Source organism: Acinonyx jubatus, chromosome B1 (genome assembly GCF_027475565.1).
Source record: "Acinonyx jubatus isolate Ajub_Pintada_27869175 chromosome B1, VMU_Ajub_asm_v1.0, whole genome shotgun sequence".
Lineage (NCBI taxonomy): Eukaryota > Metazoa > Chordata > Mammalia > Carnivora > Felidae > Acinonyx > Acinonyx jubatus.
In genome coordinates this window covers 22,972-30,236 of record NC_069382.1, presented here as the reverse complement: position 1 = coordinate 30,236, position 7,265 = coordinate 22,972, and positions in this window count along the sequence as shown.

The following is a 7,265-nucleotide window of genomic DNA, read 5'->3' as shown; positions in this document are numbered from 1 at the left end:
GCTGTGTGTCCCGGTGCAGAGGGACACAGACACACGGCAATGAGACTTCCTTTGCCCTTGAGTAGAGTGACATGGCTGAATGGGGCAGAGACTGTAACACTTTATGTGGGACTTCTCTGTGTGTTCTTGCTGCACCGGTTTGAACACCAACTCTTGGCTCGCAGGACCCTCTCCCGTGGGCACAGATGTGAAGGATCCAACGTGCTCCAGTTGGGCTCTGCGGGAGGGCGGTGGAGGTGCCGATGCCGTGGCGGAAATGTGGGGAAGGTTCCAGAACCTAGGCAGGTGTGCTCAGTGCGTTTGCCCTTCCAGAAAATGTCCCCACAGGCAGCAGGCTCCTGGAGGGCTGAGGTGGGCCTGCAGGTCATGATCTCACGGCTGGTGAGCGCAAGCCCCACAGGGGGCACTGTGCTGATCGGGCCGCTTAACGGAGTCACCTGGGCGCCCCAAACCAGTTGCGGGTCTTACATAAGAACTGCGAGCACATTATTTGGCCCCTAATAAACAAGCTGAAGTTCAGATTGAAACAAATTTCAAAGGTATATCATATTCTCAGAGCTGCTCCTCCCCGACCTCAGTGCCAGGTCTCAGCTGAGCGAGCGAGCCGAGCCAGGGTCCGGTCCAGCGCACGACTGAACCCAACTGTGGAATCTGTCGCTGCCACCGCTGCCCTTCACTGACACGCTTCTGGATCTGGACGAAACATTAAATGGTCTCCTTCCCTTCTCCATCACGTGCACAGCTTTTATACTATCGGTGGCATTTCAAGTCTTCTGGAAACAGTGTGGCAGTATGTGTGAGGTCCACAGCACAGTACAAGCAGCATCTAATAACAGTTTCCATTGTAGAATGTTTTCAGATACTTGAAGAAATCAAATCTTTAATTGAGAAAAAAATATATATATATATATTATACTTTCTAAATTGGTCCAGTGGGTTAAACACAGACACACACATGGAAGAGGGAGAGAGAGAGAGGGGTGCCTGCTTCTGATTCTCTCTCCCTCTCTCTCTGCCCCTCCCCTGCTCTCTCTCAGGGAGGGCGGGGGGGGGGGAAGATCCATAACTGGTTAAACAAAGCATTTTTTATAATGCGTCAGAACATGTGTTGCAGCCCGAACACAAGGAAGCATCTCATTGGTCCCTGTTCTCGAGGTGTGGTTTCCACGGAAGGTGTGCTGCTCGCACAGGCAGGGGACACAATGGTGCACAATGAACTGTTCATGCCAGAGCCCCAATTGCATGGCAGCCTAGTAGGCATTTCTTGACCCTCAAGCATCTTTATTTTTTTATTTAAAAAATTTTTTTAAATGTTTATTTATTTTTGAGAGAGAGAGAGAGATGGAACACGAGCAGGAGAATCGGAAGCAGGCTCCAGACTCCAAGCTGTCAGCACTGACCCCGACACGGGGCTGGAACTTACAAGCCTTCGAGCTGTGAGATCATGACCTGAGCCGAAGTTGGCCACTTAACCAACTGAGCCATGTAGGCACCCCTCATCTTTATTTTTTAAGTGATACCATTTAGAAGGCTGTCAAGATTCAAGATCCTTATATAAGGCAATATGTTTAACTTCCTCTCCTTCCCACAATGACAGGAGAATGACCAAAAATGAGGAACTCTTTTTTGATAGTAGAAAGGAGAATCATAGACTTGTCAGGAAATTTTAGAGATTTCTGAGTAATATGGTGAGGACAAGCCAGGCTGTAGGATCCAGCATGTGAGAGGTCTGCCCTTCCTCTTTGCAGGATCAGGGCCTACGGAATATTTGAGGATGATGGACACAGAATATAAAGAAATAGTGGTGATCAGAACAACCCTCACTACTGAGAGTTCATGTGGAAATAGTTGTTTCCTATACGATTATAAAACCTAATTTAATGTGAATAATACACATTCTTCTGAAAGAAACATTTCATAATGTTAAAAGAATTTGAATAATAATTTGACACAAAAATGCAAGATTATTTCCACAAACCCGAGAGGTAGGGGGAGATCAAGGACACATTAAAACACAAAAACAAGGGGCACCTGGGGAGCTTAGTCAGTTGGGCATCCAACCTCAGGTCATGATCTCACAGTTGGTGGGTTCAAGCCCCACATTGAGCTCTGTGCTGACAGCTCAGAGCATGGAGCCTGCTTCAGATTCCGTGTGTGTGTCTCTCTGCCCCTCCCCTGCTCGTTCTCTCTCTCTCTTTCTCTCCCTCTCTCTTTCATAGAAATAAACATTAAAATTTTTTTAATAAAATACCCACAAAAACAAAACAAAAAATGCCAGAGAACTTGATGCTGAATATATTACCAAAATGTAAAAATCAGTGCAAAAGCACCAAACTCCCAACAGACAAAACAGCTCACTTCTAAAATTCTGTGCTTTGGATTGTAAACTGGGGCTAACTCACACAGGATGGATGTTCTTCAAACAGAACCCACCAAGCCTTCCTGTCCTTCAGCAGAACCATCATAAAATGTGTCCATGAGCTCACAAGTTCAACGGCACTCTGAGTGCATACAAGGGTCCAGCATTTCGACAGGTGTTGGAAGCTCCCGATGGCTCCTTCAATCTCCTGGGAAGGCTGGGCTGCATACCAGTGTGTGTGGGATGGTCTGATGCCGTGAGAACAAAGGCCTGCAGTCGCCCAGGGCAGGGCAGGGCATGGATGTCTCTGCTTGACCAGAACCCCGGGAGACTCATTCATTACACTAAGGTTTATTTGGCACCAACAGTGTTCCTGGCATCGGTCTGTGGCATGGGGTAAAAGCACAGGTTTGGGAGAGGGAATGTCCAGGTTTTGTTTCCAATGCTTATGAGCCAAATCATTTTGAGCCGGTCTCTCAGTAGGTCTGTGTCCATTTCTGTAGATACGGAAGAGGACACCAGCCTCAGGGCTGAGGTGGGGATTAAATGCATTAATGCGCTTCAGTGACTGAAATAGAATCTGCCATCAACCAATCCACGGAGAATAGAACAAAAGGGCAGAGGAAGGGCGAATCTGTGACTGTGTGAGCTGGGACAGCATCGCCTCCCCTCAGACATCTGCTCCCCAGCTCACAGACCTTTGGACTTGGACCGAACAACACCAGCTCACAGACCTTTGGACTTGGACTGAACAACACCAGCAGCTTTGCTGGGCCTCCAGCTCACGGACGGCAGATTCTCAGCCTTCATAATCACATGGGCCAGTCCCTCATGATGAATCTTCCCACATATCCAGACGGTTCTCTGCAGAAGCCTGGCTAACGGAGCACTGCTGTGGTAACCCACACCAGGCAGGCTCCAGCCAGCATCCGGGGGTGTCACTGCCCAGCGTCCCCCTGTGACGTCCCTCCCACACCACAGGCCAATAACCAGCGGCACCTGCCCCTCCTTCCCTCCCCCTGAGGCTGAGCACCATCGGTCACAGCAGAAGCCAGCCCCAGCAGAAGCCAGCCCCGTCCTTCCCCTCATGCTGGTTTTCTCTCCTGTCTTCCTCCCCACCCCTCAGGATGTGGCCCGGGGTCACATCTCACTCGGTCTTGGTCTTCACGCAAGCCTTCGTCTCTCTCAGAGTCGGCTTTGGCCCAGGAAGAGCCCTGCACAGGCTGAGGTCAGGAGCCAGACTGTGTACAAGGAAGCGTGCGGTGTGTCAGTGCTAAGGAGACAAAGAAAGCAGAGAAGAGATGTCCTGGGTTGGAGATGCTGTGGTGGCTCCTCGGTGGTCCACACACCTGGAGACCCTTGGTGCGTCTCTCGGGGGAGAGTTCTCCAGGCAGAGGGGAGGCATGGGGAGGCGTCCCAAGTGCATTCTCTGTGTTTGAAGAATGGCACGGTGAGAGGACAGCCACAGGTTGGATCACAGAGGCTGTAGGGGTGCACATTCTGGAGGGCCGGTTTGGTGCCCTGGAGACTGTGGCTTTAACTCCAATGCTGAAGCCACCAGGGATTTGGGTAAAAGGGAGATATAGTGGGACCCAGCTTGTCAGGGACAACCATGTCAGTGCTGGATCTGCATGCCAGAGGATGGAGGGTGAGGTCACCGAGTGGTTAAGAGGGCGTTCTGGGAATCCGGGGAGAGCAGACGGTGCTGTCCAGAGCCTCAGGGACAGCAACGGCCAGCAGAATGCCAAAGGTCTCCCACCAACAGCCTCTGGAGCAGGTGGCCGGTGTCCAGCCGCATGCAGTGCCTCAGGGGTGGGCAGGGAGCACCTGGGGCTGGACTGCAGCCCGGCCCGCATCCAGCCTTGTGGATGAGGAGGAAGGACACAGGACAAGGGAGTCCCAGGTAAAGTCAAAGGTGGACACAGCAGCTTAGAAACCCGCGCTTTGTCTGAGAGAAGGTCCCAGAAGGGGAGGAAGAGCAGGAGGAGCTCCTGGGGAGTTGCGGCTGGGGTGGAGGTCGGTGGTCAAGGGAAGAGGAGGCCAGGCTTGGGCAGGAGGGTGACAGTGGACGGGAATGGCTCTGGCTGTCCCTACTGCTGGGACACACCTGTCCCACACCCAGCCGTCTGTGCCACACCCAGCCAGGCCTCAGGAACTGAACAGACACAAACCTTTTCCCTCCAAGGACCGTCTGTTTGCTGGGTATTGTTTGAACACACACAACAGTCTCTCTGCTCCCTCCATACAGATGCTTCACGGTACGAACTGGGAAGGGACACGGAGACACCAGCTGGGACAGGTGACCCAATGACCCACTAGGTGCGCTGAGGGGAGGGGGCTTTAGAACTGGGGGTTCTGAGTGTTTGTTCCCCGAAACCCCTGTGTCGGCTCCATGTCACTGAGCCATCGCCTGCCTGGCAGTCTGGAGAGGGTGCAGGGCCGAGTCTCCACAGCTTGAACACTCGGCCAACACACTTGGCGAGGTGTGCCGGGAACACTGGCAAGCACAGTGACCTCTCATGAAGTTGGGGATCCTGTGTGCAGTTTCGGAGTTCTGAGGAGGCAGCCTTGGAAATCCCGCATGTAAATCATAATTAACTGTGTCAAAGTGCCTTTGCAACAAATGCAATATATAGAAAATTCAATAAATAGCAGCACCCTAACTTTTTAAAATTAACTTTTCCATTGTATTGGCATTGGTCCAGAGGGCAGCCACTACATATGTTACAGGACGATAGTTGAAGATGAAATGTGAAGCCAAGAGTTTCATTCATTTATGCAAGTCTCAGGGCACAGCTAGTGTGTGTGTGTGTGTGTGTGTGTGTGTGTGTGAAAACACGTAGGATTGCATGTCGAGAGCTCCAGTAACTACTGTGAGGGGTAAGTTACCCAGAAAGACTCAAGAGTTCCTCAAAGTTCCTAAAGTGCTTAATTATTTTCAAGTAACTGTGTGTGAAAAAAAGAGGTTTCTTGCCTTTTGTATAACCTGATTTTACTGCATTAGGTTTTTAGAATGCATTAACTGCATTTTTTTAAATTTTTTTTTTTAGGGAAGATGCATAAGATAGCTTTTTAGAGCAAACTCTGTCCAAGGTTATAAAAAACAAGACTTGTGAGGATATGCACTTGTCAGCCTGGTGTTTGCTCTGTGGCAGATGCCATGTGGTCACTGACCATATTAGCTCATACAACGCACACTTCTTGGTGCCTGGGTCTTCTTGTCTGGTAATGGATCTAAGTGATATTTTATTTTATTTTCTTCTTTAATGTTTCTTTATTTTTGAGACACAGAGAGAGAACACAAATGGGGGGAGGGGCAGACAGGGAGGTAGAGAGAGGATCCCAAGCAACAGTCACGCCCAATGGAGCCCCATGTGAGACTCCATCTCACGGTTGTGAGATCATGACATGAGCCTAACGGAGGCTTAACTGACTGAGCCACCAGGCACCCCTCTAGGTGATATTTTCATGAACACAATCCATCTTTTATTTCATGCCCACTCCAGGAACTGGTCCCCAGTGCCCCTCTCCAGACCCTGACCTGCCACGTGCCACTCTTGGTCTCCACATACTGCTTCCAGTCCCTTCAGCCCCTTTCTGGGTCGCCCTGCAGCCCACTCCCAGCCCCCTCCAGGACCCCTGCCTTGAGAAAGGTGCAGAGATTTCCCATACACCCCCTGCCTCACTCATGCACAGCCTCCCCTGTTATCAACCAGATGGTACATCTGTTGGGTCCATGAACAGTGACACATCATTATCACCCACAGTTCACGGTTTACATTAGAATTCACTCTTGGCATTGTATACTGTATGAGTTTTGACAAATTTAGGCTGACATGTACAGAGTAGACATTTTTTATTTTATTAAAATCCGTGTAATTAATTTTTTTCTTACATGGCTTGCTTTTTGCTGTTGTAAATAAAAATATCACCAAACCCAAGGTCATGCAGCTTTCCTTCTGTGGTTTCCTCCAGAATTTTCAGTTTTGCATTTTAATTTTAAGTCTATTGACAACTTTGAATACATTTTTGTGTAGTTTGTAAGGCTGGTATAAAATGTTCACTTTTTCCCATATGGGTCTTTTGGGGGGGCTCCCATTGTTCCTGTTTGCTCTGTGATGAGGGAGCTTGGGGCAAGCTGAGGGCAAAATACATGCTGGGGCACACGCACACACACACACACACACACACACGGAATACGTGGTATTCCAAGGACACTCCTGCCTACCCAAGAACAAAGGAAAACGGTTTAGGAGCTTGCCATGGTGATGTGGGAAACTAAGGCAAATGAAAAATTAAATTCCCTAACTGCCTACAGCCCATTGACAAGTCCTTGGAACTGGCAGAGTGACCTCCCTCTAGGGGCTCAGCTGCCTCCATGACGACACTTTGCTGGGGGCAAAGAGAACCTTAGCTTAACATTATCCCAACCTCGAGGCTCCTGTAAGTCTATTTTCTTTATCTCAAGTCCCCCAAGATATATGCTAGCAATCATACTCCAAGCGTATGGCCCCCCCATATACATCTGAAGGGTCTCATGACTGGGGGTTTATTAAACGGTAACAAATGGCATTTCCCTAGCCACAGCTAGCCCCTCAAGGCCCTGGAAACCTTGCTTCCAATATACCTTAGAGACTTACTCTATCCCTGCCCCCCTCCCAACCCGAGGGTATAGAATGAGTTACTCCTCACGACCCCAAACAGCTCTTCCTGCCCATGGGTCCTGTCCCATGCTTTAACAAAATCGCCTTTTTGCACCAAAGACATCTTCAGGAATTCTTTCTTGACCATCGGCTCTGGACCACCCCACCATCACCCCAAAACTTCATCATCTGCATCTAGTTCCTCGCCAAGATCACTCACTTCATTATTTATACTTATGTAAGTCTTGGAATGTGGGTGTGTG